The sequence below is a fragment of the Leptinotarsa decemlineata genome, unplaced genomic scaffold (genome assembly GCF_025532065.1).
Source record: "Leptinotarsa decemlineata unplaced genomic scaffold, Ldec_3_MD MMD2_tig00000010_RagTag_RagTag, whole genome shotgun sequence".
Classification (NCBI taxonomy): Eukaryota; Metazoa; Arthropoda; class Insecta; order Coleoptera; family Chrysomelidae; genus Leptinotarsa; species Leptinotarsa decemlineata.
Window position 1 is genome coordinate 8273744 of NW_027412538.1, and position 14503 is coordinate 8288246.

General features: G+C 32.1%; 1 protein-coding gene across 2 annotated transcripts in view; it reads right to left on the bottom strand.

Annotated features, from left to right (window-relative positions):
• LOC111512735 (uncharacterized) overlaps positions 1–14503 on the bottom strand; it is a 48598-nt gene that overhangs the window by 28224 nt on the left and 5871 nt on the right. The window contains exon 1 of one of the 2 annotated variants that reach the window (XM_074171353.1): positions 8833–8976. The exons of the other annotated variant lie outside the window; for it this stretch is intronic. The gene's annotated coding sequence lies outside the window, so the exon portion shown is untranslated. Of the gene's footprint in view, positions 1–8832; positions 8977–14503 lie in introns of those variants that run through there. 2 annotated transcript variants of the gene reach the window in all.

The following is a 14503-nucleotide window of genomic DNA, read 5'->3' on the forward strand; positions in this document are numbered from 1 at the left end:
TTGGATTTTCTGAAACCAGTGGAATGCGAATGTACAGAGTGCAAGTAAGATATCAATAGTTATTGATGGAAAACTATTTTTTTTTCAATGAGACACCCTGTGTATTCCTGCATATTTCAATAGAGTTCGAAATTACATTTCTAAACTGTAGCACACTTTTTGGTGTAGAGCTTTTAGGTTTTTTCATGTAGATTTTGCAGCGCACGCTTCCAAACATTCGTTTGGAATACAATTCGAATCATATATCATACACAGTTTCATGTTAGCTAACATGGAACTCTCACTTACAGAGTAGAGCAGAAAGAGCATATGTGGCTTAAAAGAAATGTTGGAAGACCGTGGGATGCACATGGGGCCTTTCACCTTGTGTGGTCACCTGGATCTACACTGCAATAATAAGACTTATGGTAAGGTACGGAGCCATTGCATAGGGAACAAAAGTTCTACAAGCACCGGCCATCCAAAATTATATCAAATACAGCAATTGGCTCGTTTAAACATCACAGGAGCCATGAGAACAACACCAACCCCGCAACAATGGAATTAATTACTGGTCTAACCCCTCTGGACCTGTACGTTAATGACTATGTTACGATTGCGCACGGCTGGTGTAAACCTCAAAGTAGGAATGGGTCAATTGAGGCTAAGCCTATGGCGAGCCAGTGACGCAATTGAACGCAGGTTTATTATTGATAAACCCAGGCGCGTATACAGCTTTCGTTTACAGGGGGGGGGTAATTGCGGAGAAAAATATTTTCACCATACCACCATTTCAACAAGAAAAAAATGCATACTGGCCTTTTCACCAACTCACTTTTCACAATGACTTGAATTATTAGGAAACTGTCAAATAAAAACGTCAGATTTGTTAAATCTTTAATTTTGACATAAATAAAATAAGAAAGTATAAATAACTAAAAATTTCAATAAAAATAAACTTTAGATTTCAGAGAAAAACAACATTTTTTTGTCTTTGGCAAGGTGAGTAAAAATTAACAATGATATTCGTTGTACTTATCATACTACATACCAATATAGGTAGGTTCATTGAAAAGTACATCTCACTAATTGTACGGAAGATAATGCAACAGATAAATTAAATGATAAATTCTAGTGTTCGGTTTTTCTTATTGACATATCGATCTATTACTGCATTAGCTTCTATGGGTAAGTCCCAGGCATGTACATGTAATAGTGCTAGACCAGTTAAACGATCCTGACTCATTGTGGATCTGAGCCAAGTTTTGAGGCGCCTTAAGGCTGAAAAACTTCGCTCTGCTGAAGCGACACTGCTTGTGGCCAAGTCAAATTCAACATCATGCATTTTTTAATTGAAGGAAAAATGTCAGAATCGCACTTTTTAAAAGCGTCATCTATGGAAGTGGGAACATCACTAACGTTCTGCCAGAACTGTCTGTATAGATCAATTTCCCCAGAAATACTTGAAACTATATAGTCTTCTGATATACTCTCTAATTTTGATAAATATTTTGAGATATTGCCAATTGCTGATTGAATTTCTTCAATATTTTTTGAATTTACCACTCCTGGTACCAAAATATTAAAATCGAAAATAAACATTTTATTATCATTGAATCTTGTACAAAGATCACCAATTATATTGTCCAAGAGTGGAATGAATACTGATATTCGATAATAATCTTCTGGGTCATTACACTCTGGATTGGACCGATGAACCTGTGATTTTGTTATTCTAGGCAGTATTATTGATACACCTAATTCAGATACTATATTCCTCACCTGTTCAAAAATAACGTGGAAATGTCTCGTTGCATTTTGACGTTTGTCTCTTAATGTTTCAATAATGGATTTTATTAAATTAGCTGCATATTATCGAGAAATGGCCTTGGTTTGTAAAATGTTGCTTGCATTCACAGTTATGCTCAAAACTTCGCTCAAGCAATAAAGGGAAACTGGAAAATTTGTGGTCAATATAAAAGTCTTGAAACATTCAGCTCTTGAAAAAGATTCTGATTCACGCCATTCCGCTATATGTTCCAAACATTCTATAATGTTTTTAAAGGAACTTTTGAAAAGTATTACTGCATCATGCCTAACTTTCCATCGAGTATCACACAAAGATTTTAATTTTCCTTGATTTATTTGCTTCAATACAAAAGACCGCTTAGAGGAGTCATTAAAAAACGCAATGATTTCAGAAATTATTCCAACAGAATTCCTAATCAATTGAACGGATGAACATTTCGAAATTGATAAGTTCAAAGAATGATTTTTGCATGGACATCTGATTGCATTCACCAAATATTTCTGAAGTTCTTCAACAGCTCCTTTTTGCTCTCCTAACATTAAATTACAAGCATCCGTGCCAATACCAACACAATTATCTAAATTCAAGTTGAGCTTTTTCAGAAAATTTATAACGGTCTTAGCTAGTACTTCGCCAGTTACTTCAGATATATAAAGGAGCAAAAACACTGTTAACTTATATACATACTGCGGAAAATTTAAATAAAACACAATATTCAAAGTACAATATGTATGGACTCTTAAAGATACAATTCAAACTTCACAATTATTCGCACTGACCGGCACTGAATGACAAGTGTCAGTAGCAGTTTGACCAATAACATTGCAGTTTCCAGCAGAAATGTGCGGCATATCAAAAAGAGTCGGTATTTTCCTCTAACTGGATTCTTACATATTACTGGGTTACAGGAACTAACAGTAAAATAAAATTGTAATTGATTTCTCACTAATTTATACTATATATATGATGTGACTGATCAAGGGGGGGTTAATTACCCCCTTTACCCCTCGCTGTATACGCGCCTGGATAAACCCTACAAAATACAAATAAAACAGAACGCAGAGTCTGATGCTACAAATGCAATATGTATATTTACAGACGGCTCAAAAACCAAAGAAGGCCTAGGGTGTAGAGTTTACTCCAGATCACTAAGCCTATGGATCAAGTGGGGAATGGAGAGAAAAACCAGCGTAGTCCAAACAGAACTGGCTGGTATCTCAATCGCTACAAAAGAAAAAACCAGGAAAGGAATTTCTGGAAAACATATCAATCTGCACTGATAGTAGAGAAGCCCTATTAGCTTTGAACAGACAACGTGTTACCTCAGGGCCAGTGCTAGAGTGCCACCAAGATTTAGCCAAAGCCTTTGTAGAGAATAACATTATTCCGAGGTGGATTAGAGGGCACGACAGGAATAAAGGTAATCGCATTGCCGACTCTTTAGCCAAGGAAGCGGCTGGACTAAGAATTTTAGGACCCATTGACACCTACGGTCTGATGACTTCAACAATTGTGAAACTAGCTAAACGCCACACCCATGCTCAATCGCTAAAGAGATGGGATGGAATCAAAGGAAGCAGTTTGACAGGATCACCCTGGGCGACCCAGGGAAGCTGGCGCCGATGAAATATCCGGCGATGAAAACGTAAAAATTGGATAACCAAATCACTAGTAAAATCGACGAATGAAAAAAAATACAATGTATCATAAATTAAAAAAAGATTCAAATAATAAAACACTTCAGTTAGAGTACACAGAATATAAAAAAAGTCTAGACAAACTTATTAAAAAAACAAAAATAGACTTTCACAAAAATAAAATTCAGGCAAACAAAGAGAACTCAAAGGTATTGTGGAAAACTGTCAATGAAATAATTGCAAGTCCCATTTCAACAGACATTAACTATATTGAATTGAATGATGAATATGTATCAAATGACCCATTGGACATAGCAAATAACTTTAATGATTACACCAATGTCGGACCAGAATTAGCCAAAAAAATTAAAAAAATGGATGGATATAAAGGAAATAAAAAAACAATAATGCATCACTTTTTCTATTTCCAACTGATGATATAGAAGTCAAATACCTGATTTCGCAACTGAAGAACAAAAAATCGGCGGGACCCGATGGCTCCAAAGCAGAAAAACTGAAAATTATTGCAGACTACATCACTCCTCCTCTTGTCCATATCATCAATAATTTATTTGATACTGGCATCTTTCCTTCTATACTTAAAACGTCCACAGTCATACCAATATACAAAAATGGTAATAAAACCAAAATGTCTAATTATCGCCCTATTGCACTGATATCTAACTTCAGCAAAATAATTGAGAAAATAATACAGAAAAGATTAAATTCATTTTTTTTTGAAACACAATATTCTATCAGCATCACAATTTGGTTTTAGAGAAGGAAAATCGACACAAGAAGCTCTTAGGGCATTAACAACAAAAATTTACTGTGCAATACAAAGAAACCAACAATAGGAGTTTTTATAGACTTGGCAAAAGCCTTCGACACTGTCGATCACTCAGTTCTCCTAGAAGTCTTGGAAGACGTGGGTGTACGTGGTACAGCGCATAGTCTAATGACGTCATACTCGACTGGTAGTACACAGCGAGTTAAAGTACGAAACCACATCAGTGGAGAAAAATCAATTACATGTGGTGTACCTCAAGGTACGGTGTTGGGGCCAATTCTCTTCATAATATATATGAACAATCTCTTCTTCACAAAAGAAGACTGTGAAATAATGAGTTTCGTAGATGATACTGTCATTATACACGAAGACGAAACCTGGCAAAAACTGAAGAAAAAAATTGAAAATAACTTTCCTCACATTATAAAATGGCTGAATTATAGACTGCTTTCCATAAACCTAAAGAAAACCGTTTACTTACCTTTTTGCAGCAACAAAACAGGTCTTCCACATTTCAATCAAATTACATTGGATGATAACTTCACCATAGTCTCAGCAGATAAAATCAAATACCTTGGAATCATAATTGATAGACATTTGAAATGGAACTCACAGGTAGAATATCTGGTAAAAAAACTCCGATGTATTTTGTACAGATTCAAAAAACTTTCAGGAATACTCGGTACAAAACAACTTAAAATTATATATATATATATATATATATATATATATATATATATATATATATAGTATGGTAAAATGGATTAACAGGGTCTCTCAGTCAAAAAATCAAAAATCAAACTCTGCTTTACTTTGCCAAGCTTTCGCTTCTAATGGGAAGCTTCTTCAGGGCCTATAATTTAATGATTTTTGAATATTTTCGCCTTTGAATAATATTACAAATCATACTTACAGTAAAAATGAGTGAAAAACAATAAATTGAAGATAGAATTGACATAAAAGTTAACATGTATACGATTTTTTTTTTGTGGGTTTGACAAATGTCATACCTTCACATAAATGTCATTTTTCAATGGGTATGATGATTTGATAATTTTTTACTGTAATGAAAGAGTTATTGATTGATACATCTTTAATTATTATTATGTTTTTGATGTAGTTCTAGTAAATTACTATATATACTGCTGAGATTATCAATGTCAGTTTTCTTATTCATACAATCAGAAGACTTATTAATTTCCACCATTTCAAGAAAAAGGCGTTTGGAAATATTTTTTTCCGTATGTAAAACTTTGATATTAGAGAAATTTGGTTTATGACCTGTTTCTATAGAGTGTTGTGCTAATGCACATGATTTTTTATTGAGCTTTATATCACTTTTATGTGAAGTTATTCTATCATTAAGAATTCTAGATGTTGTTCCAATATAATTCAAGTTACAATTATTACAAGGAATGTTATAAATCACATTTGACTTTTTTGTTGTATCAGTTTTATCTTTCAATTTAGTATTCAAATTCTTTATAGTTTTAATATTTTTTTGGCATATTTTGATATTTTGTTCATTATGAAAAAGTTTTATGATATTTGAAGATAAATTTCCAAGGTTAGGTATAGATTTATAAGAAATATTGATAGGTGAACTATCATTACATACATTTCTGTTAATTACATCAGAATTTGTATTACTGCCAGTATTGAAAATTATTTTATTAAGAAGTTTTCTGGGATAAGAATTATTATTATTATTTCAATACTGGCAGTAATACAAATTCTGATGTAATTAACAGAAATGTATGTAATGATAGTTCACCTATCAATATTTCTTATAAATCTATACCTAACCTTGGAAATTTATCTTCAAATATCATAAAACTTTTTCATAATGAACAAAATATCAAAATATGCCAAAAAAATATTAAAACTATAAAGAATTTGAATACTAAATTGAAAGATAAAACTGATACAACAAAAAAGTCAAATGTGATTTATAACATTCCTTGTAATAATTGTAACTTGAATTATATTGGAACAACATCTAGAATTCTTAATGATAGAATAACTTCACATAAAAGTGATATAAAGCTCAATAAAAAATCATGTGCATTAGCACAACACTCTATAGAAACAGGTCATAAACCAAATTTCTCTAATATCAAAGTTTTACATACGGAAAAAAATATTTCCAAACGCCTTTTTCTTGAAATGGTGGAAATTAATAAGTCTTCTGATTGTATGAATAAGAAAACTGACATTGATAATCTCAGCAGTATATATAGTAATTTACTAGAACTACATCAAAAACATAATAATAATGAAAGATGTATCAATCAATAACTCTTTCATTACAGTAAAAAATTATCAAATCATCATACCCATTGAAAAATGACATTTATGTGAAGGTATGACATTTGTCAAACCCACAAAAAAAAAAAAATCGTATACATGTTAACTTTTATGTCAATTCTATCTTCAATTTATTGTTTTTCACTCATTTTTACTGTAAGTATGATTTGTAATATTATTCAAAGGCGAAAATATTCAAAAATCATTAAATTATAGGCCCTGAAGAAGCTTCCCATTAGAAGCGAAAGCTTGGCAAAGTAAAGCAGAGTTTGATTTTTGATTTTTTGACTGAGAGACCCTGTTAATCCATTTTACCATACATTTCTCCAGTCGCTAACATTATCCAATTAATATATATATATATATATATATATATATATATATATATATATGAGTTTAGTAGAATCTCATTTGAACTACGGGATTATAGGACGGGGAGGAGTCTCTAAAAGTCACCTCAAACATCTTGAAGTGGCACAAAAACGTTTTCTGAGAATTATTCTGAACAGAAATAATAGATATTCAAGCGACGCTCTTTATGATCTGAGACAATTATTTTTCATTAGCATAACTACAACGCAGTTCTTAAATGAAAATGAACTCCAGAAACCATCTCATGCTTATACAACGAGGCAAATTGGTAACTTCTCAATACCCTTCGCATCCAAATCAATTGGTCAAAACTGTTATAGAGTCCTAGCTCCAAAGGCATTTGATATACTTCCTGAAGAATTGAAAAACGAGACTTCTAAATTCAGATTCAAGAAAGGAATAAAACTCTTCACGAAACAATCTGATCGATATGAGATTCGTGCACTAATTGAAAACTGAAAAAAAAAAATAGAACAACAATAATTTTGTTATTGTTTTCCATAATTTGTTCACCATAAATTCCCATGATGAAAAAATCACATTTTCAATACACACATAGACCACTTACATGTACACATATATTTAAGCGTAATAATATCACAAATTCTTTATATTCGTTAATTTTTAGATTGGAATTTTGATAGTTATTTTATATAGTAACTTAAACATGTATACAATACATTCTACATATAAACTAATTTTAGATTTTCTTATATTATTATATTATATAGAATGTTATACTACTTCAAATTAGCCACATATATATATATATATATATATATATATATATATATATATATATATATATATATATATATATATATATATATATATATATATATATATTTAAACTTACTGGAAAAGCCACCCCCTCACCCTAGCATCATCCCTTTTTTTTAAAATTACTTCTCATATTTTTTATGTACAATTTGGATACTCCTCTTTGAGCTGATTTAAAAAATGTATAATACTTGTAGGTTAAAGTGGTTAGTTTATGAGATAAACAATTTTTCTTTTAATAGCACAAATTTTACTTATTTTTTACTTTCACCTTATTTGCCTGTACTAAAATGGGTTGTACAACAGTTCAAACTCTTTAATCTGTTTAACTGTGCTATTTATTCTACTTCAAAAATCCAAACAACAAAAAACTCTACTTTTTATTAAAGTTTGACATTGTCAACTAGAATTTGTAGTCACTATTGATAGTGTACTTTGATACATTATTTATTTTGTTTCGCTGAAATGGTTTACTCTTTGCAAGAAAGAATTGAAATTGTAGGTTAATACTACCAAAATAATAATTGTGCAAGAGCTGCTAGAATATTTAACGAATTACATGACGGAGGCAACTTTGTTAATATTCAACCTACTCTCTGTTTCTTACCATATACAAGTACGAAATCCCCAAACAATAAGCATGATAATCCAGGTTGAAGAAAAGGTGTTCAAAATAAAAACTCAACAATAAGGTATGAGTAAGTAATCTGGAATTCTTTTCAAGAAATGAAGCATGGAAAAATACTACGAATAATGAATCTATATTACGAGTGTTAATTCCATTTTGCACACAACATTTGATGCAAATTCTTCGATATATTTTTTCGGTAGTAGACATTCTTCGAACACGCAAAACACGATTTACTTTTATGACTTTCACCAAAAACCTAAATATGCTAAACAGCTGAAACTGTGAACATATGTTTGAGAAGAGACTACCAACATGAAAAAATAAAAAATCGTTATTTGCGAAATCTTTAGTCCGCGAAATTTGAACATTTACCTTATTTTTTGAACAGATATATGTATAGTAGATATATATTAGAAATGACACAACGGTGGAGATAATTGGTTAATTGAGTTCTCTTCAACATATTGTAGAAAATTTAATTGAATAAGCATAGAGCATAGATCAAAAAAAATAACAAGAAACTCACACTTTTACATAGAAGTCATTCTAGAGAGGCACACTGAATTGAAAAAAAATAATATGGAACAGGTACAGTACTTTAATTAACGGCTTTCATTTTGTTTTGGTTCGTTAACGCTGGCGATTCGAAGAAGAGTTTAAATTAATGAATGAATCGAAGGAGAACTAGCAGGTCGTATGTACTCGAAAAAAGGTAGATGCGAAGGTTGTTATTTTTTTTTCAATTTTTATTTTGTTGATGGATACATTTTTCTTGTGTAGAACGAAAGTGTGAAGAAATTTCTTATCACAAAAACAAAATGGATTTTTTTCTTAATTCCCTGGCATCACAGCAGAGTCCTATTGTGGCATGATTTTTCTCAGTACAGTTCATCCTTGTAGAAAAAAATTCTGCCAATTTTGAATAATTGATGATAATTTTATTTCAGAAAATTTCTAATAACGGTTTTACGATCACTATATCTCTTCATCTTGAGCGAGTATAGTCCTCACTTTTGATATGTTATTGGAGTTCAATTAGAAATGATAAAAAAATTCAGTCATTACTCGTTGTTGTTTATTTACGCTCTATTTATTATAGCGTGTTGACGAACGATTATTTTCGAAATATTTAATAATAGTTATAATGTTTATTATTCATTTCAATACTAGATATGCTGAATTAATATCACTTTCATAGTTCAACGTTTTAATAATTGAAATATTTTCACTTTCCCTAAAGACTTTTGAAATTAAGTTTCATTTTGCAGGAGCTACCGAGAATTCTATTTTTTCTCTCGATATGAAGAATTATACAGTACTGTATTTGATATCATAAATAGGTTAAGTTAAGTCTGAAGTAAATGGCTCTATTCAACCCTCCAACCCGCAAGGGTTTATTGTGGCTCACACCTATTCACACTCGGCCAAATAAACCCAGCTTCTTGACGAAGCCGATTAGTTTGTATGGTGAGTGGTCTTTCAAGGTCAGATGGTAAGAGTACGGCTCTGCCGAACTCTAAGAACCTGATATGTATATGCTCTGCTGTTTGATCCTGGAAAATTCTGCCAGAAGCCCATAAATCTTCTTGCTATCCAGGTGTTCAATGTTTGGTTGGCAGAGCCTAAAGCGATGCCGATGACAAGTTCTGGTCCGATGAAGCTGCTTGCAGCACCCTCCTTTGCAAGGGAGTCAGCAGCTTCATTCCCTTCCAGGCCAGTATGGCCAGAAATCCAGACCAAAGACAATCTGTTACGTCTTCCTATCAAAGAGAGTCGTTTTTGTCAATTTGCTACCAATTTAGACCTTGCTTGGTAGCTGCCAAGAGCTACCAACGCCCTTTCACTGACCGAGAATATTTTTATTGACTTGTGTTTGAGGTTGGATTTATCCAATATCTCCCCACAAAATTCAATAACGTAAATTTCCGCTTGAAATACAGTCGCATAAGCTCCTAGGCAGGTTGATATCTCTATCCTGGGTCTACGACTAAAAACACCTGCACAAGAGCTGAAAGGTGTTTTTGATCCATCTGTGAACCAACAACTATCTGCCCTTGATATTTCCTTCTCCCGGAGGATCCAGTCCTCTCTACTCGGGAACAGTACTTTATAAGGCAGTTCGTAGTTGACAGTTGAAGGCTGCGACTTCTAGTGTCAACCAACTTCTTCGAAAAACGATTTTTGTTACAAATTAATCTTCCAAGCGAGATACAGCATCCCAGAAGTAACCAACAAATAGTTATCCAAAATGTACTGGTATTACGTGATGCAAAAATGAAAGCGAATCTTTGCGTTTCAATCAGTGCGCATTTGCCAACGTAACACAAGTCGATTAATTCCGTCAGCATTAAAATTGCGTGCTCGGGGTTCGATGAAGTCGATGAAGTCCTGATTGTCGAAGTTTCTACCGGTGAGAAAGTTATCGAAGTGCTTGAAAAGATGGTAGTCGATTGGCGAGAGGTCTGGATGTATGGTGGGTTAGGCAGAACTTCGACGTTCAATTCATTTAATTTTCAGAGGGTGATTTGTGACACTTGCGAACGGGCGTTGTCGTGGACCAGTGCCGGCTGCTGCTGACGGTAGATTTCGTGATTGGTCAGCCTCCACTGTATGTCGATCGTTTCGGAATCTCCGGAACGAAATTTCGCGAAGCAACGTCTAACACTATAATTGCCAAATGCCTGGTTACTTTTTCGGGCTGTTTCGGCAGCACTTGATTGGTGACTACCTAATTGACCCATTTTTTCTATCAGCAAGATCAATAGGTGAATCCTACACATACTTTTTACGAAATCATTTAGCCTTTGCGTTAGAAGAAGTGCCGGTATTTGTAAGAGGCATAATGTGGCTTATGCACGATGGGGCTTCAGCTCATTTTAGTGTTCTTGCTCGTCAGTATCTCGACATCACCTAAACCTTAAAATTGGCCAGTTCGCAGTCCTGATTTGGATCCTAGATATGTACTAGATGTGAATGACTTGAGGAACGAGTGAAATGTCCACCAGAAGGTGGAAATTTCGCTAATTCACTTCAAGGTCGAAATTGTTTATCATTTATTAATAATATAAGTTTATTCATGACATTTTATAATATATACATCGGAAATAATAAACAAACTTCTGAATGAACTGATGATAACCTTGAGAAGTGAAACTTGTGCCAAGGTATGTCATAAAAAAAGATACATCTTTAAAAATGCAATACAGTCTCACACATATTCATATATAAAGTATATGAATATATGAGAAAAAAAGAAAATAACAAATGAATACATATTTTGTGAAAAAATAAAATTGAAACTGAAATACATAAATTCAAAATATGTAACGTATTCTAAAAACACTTTATTGTGTAATTCTCACTAGATAGTTTTAAAAAAACGCAACACGTGTTTCGCCATACAATGGCTTCCTCGGGCATGTCTTAATAACTAATTCTACACATTAAATGTTATATATACCTTATTCTACAATTTGAGGTACCTGAATTTCAAGTACCTGTTTTTTTACCTAAGTTTGTAATGAATTTAATTACCTGAGCTTATGTTTCGTTTTTCACATTTGAAAAAATATTCAGTAACGAAGAGTTATTTAATTCTAATTGATCATTCAGTAAATTACCCGAATTCCTGAATTTATTGATTTCTAAACATTCTAGAAGATTGAGTTTCAAACTCTTCTCTTCTAAATGTAACACATCGTATTCCTGATTGAACTCATGTCCTTCTGCTAATAGGTGGTTTGCAAATGTGGAATTGGTCTTTCTATTTATATAAAACATATATATATATATATATATATATATATATATATATATATATATATATATATATATATATATATATTGAAATTCAGGTACCTCAAATTGTAGAATAAGGCATATATAACATTTAATGGGTAGAATTAGTTATTAGGACACGCCCGAGGAAGCCATTGTCTGGTGAAACACGTGTTGCGTTTTTGTAAAACTATCTAGTGAAAATCACATGATAAAGTGTTTTTAGAATACGTTAGTTATGGATTTTCATCAAGTATCGGCCGATTCCATCATATATCAAAATATGTGCTTAATAACAATATATGAATTAAATAAAATTATTCAGAAATGTAGTTGATGAAATGTATAACATGATTTATTAAAATCCATTATATCACGGAAAAAAATTCATGAAGTCCCTATTGTCCATTCTTTAATATTATTTTTATATGAAAAAAATTATGATTTATTCGGTAAATAACGATAAAAATAAAATAAAAACAACAATAAAAATTAATTGGCGCTCCTGGGCGACTTCATTGATTCCAGTGGCGCATTTGCTTTTTCAGCTGTAGGAAAACCCGGAAAAACCTGCAGCACCACATCATCTGAAGATCTTGATCTATTTATTTTTTATCTATGTATTTTTTAACTTTTGGTTTTCATTTTATGTTGTCCATGGATAGTTTTTAGGAGTGATTTTTGTCGAAAACGAAGCTTGATATGAAGAAGATACAAACGACGAAAAAGTTGTATTTTCAGTTGCTTAATCTGAAAAAATATTCATGATATTTTATAAATACCGTTTTTTTAGCTTCAAGGCACTGTATCTCAGAAAGGAAGGAACTCCGGATATATATTCATAGGAGCTTCTTTTCTTAAAATGACCTAACGGATCACCTTCTGAAATTTCGTACCGTAGTTAGGAAGCACCCTGTATACCACGACACAGAATAAATATTTATTGACATATGGAGCTACAAAAACAGATAACATCAAAACGCACAAAACTTTGAACCAACCTAATAAATTCAGTTTGAACTCTGCTTAGATCGTATACCTTTCCCCCTATGTAAAGTGAAGGTGACACCTAAAACTAATAACGAATCCTCCATTCAAATTAATTAGGATGCATACTGGGTACTCCCTTCTGGTTTATTTTTACTCCTTTTGAGCTCGAGGAAAATAGACATGCCGTGGAAATGTCTGAAAATAACTTATTTTTAGAGAACGCCCCTTTCGTTTATCTTCTAGCATCTTCAACACATTTATCATCCACCATTTCATTATGAATATACTAGTTGAGAAATGCCTATGATAATCAGTAAACGAATGAATATTCGATGAAATGGTAGATATAAATATTGAACTGACTGACAAATAAGTTCCTCAGATATACTCCACAATTTTAACACATGGTGGAAATCGTATCACTATTTATGATAATGATTGAAATTTTTCATACATTCATGGTTGAAAACCACACTAACAAAAGACTGGGCTTGAGAACCGACAAGACACGTCAGTCTTGCTTATTTTCACAAATCAATAACTACAACAAAACTTTTCTCAGTTGGACCAGTCATCAGCCATCAGCAAAATCAAAATTCATGACTGAAAACTTTACCAACGAAAGATTAGGATTGAAAACAGGCAAGACATATTCAATATAGAGTATTTTTCACAAATCAATATAGACTTTACTTCCAATATGCGTTTCACTACCCTAATTTACAATGCAATTTGAACAAATTACTGACCCTAATAAATAGAGATTATTACTTGGTAAATAGACAGTTTTAGGATCAAGTATCCAAAAGATATGAAGCAAGTATTGTTACTGATGATTCGGCTAATTTTAGTAAATTTTTCATGATTTTTGTTCAATTTAGATATAATGGTGACATTTGTTAGGAACATTTTGAGGTATTATTTCGAAACTCATCAATTATTTTGTTGTTAATTGGTCAACATAATTGAAGTGATTTAATGGAGATATGAAGCTGTTATGTTCAATTTGTTCATTATTTTGAAAGATTGCTAAGTATTTCATTATATAAGAGTCTGTTTACTAAATATTTAGGATAATAATTTTGAACGAGAATTCAACTGAAATCAGATGAGTAATTTTAATGATTTCGTTTTTAATGATTCTATTAAATTCATATTCATTTTATTTGGATGATAGGAATGATAATACATGAATCTTTATAGTAGATGTTAACTTTATGTACCATTCTGTGAAAAAATATTTTGTTCTGACCTGAATGTTCAGATCATATATTATGAATTGAATGCATTTAAAATTTCTTCTTTTCCATTCTGCAGTTACGATGAAAATCAATGGGCTCAACTATATCACCCTTATTATCGAATTATGATTATGTTTCAGATGAACTTATTGATGGATATAGGCAAAAATTTATTTATCAAACATTCAG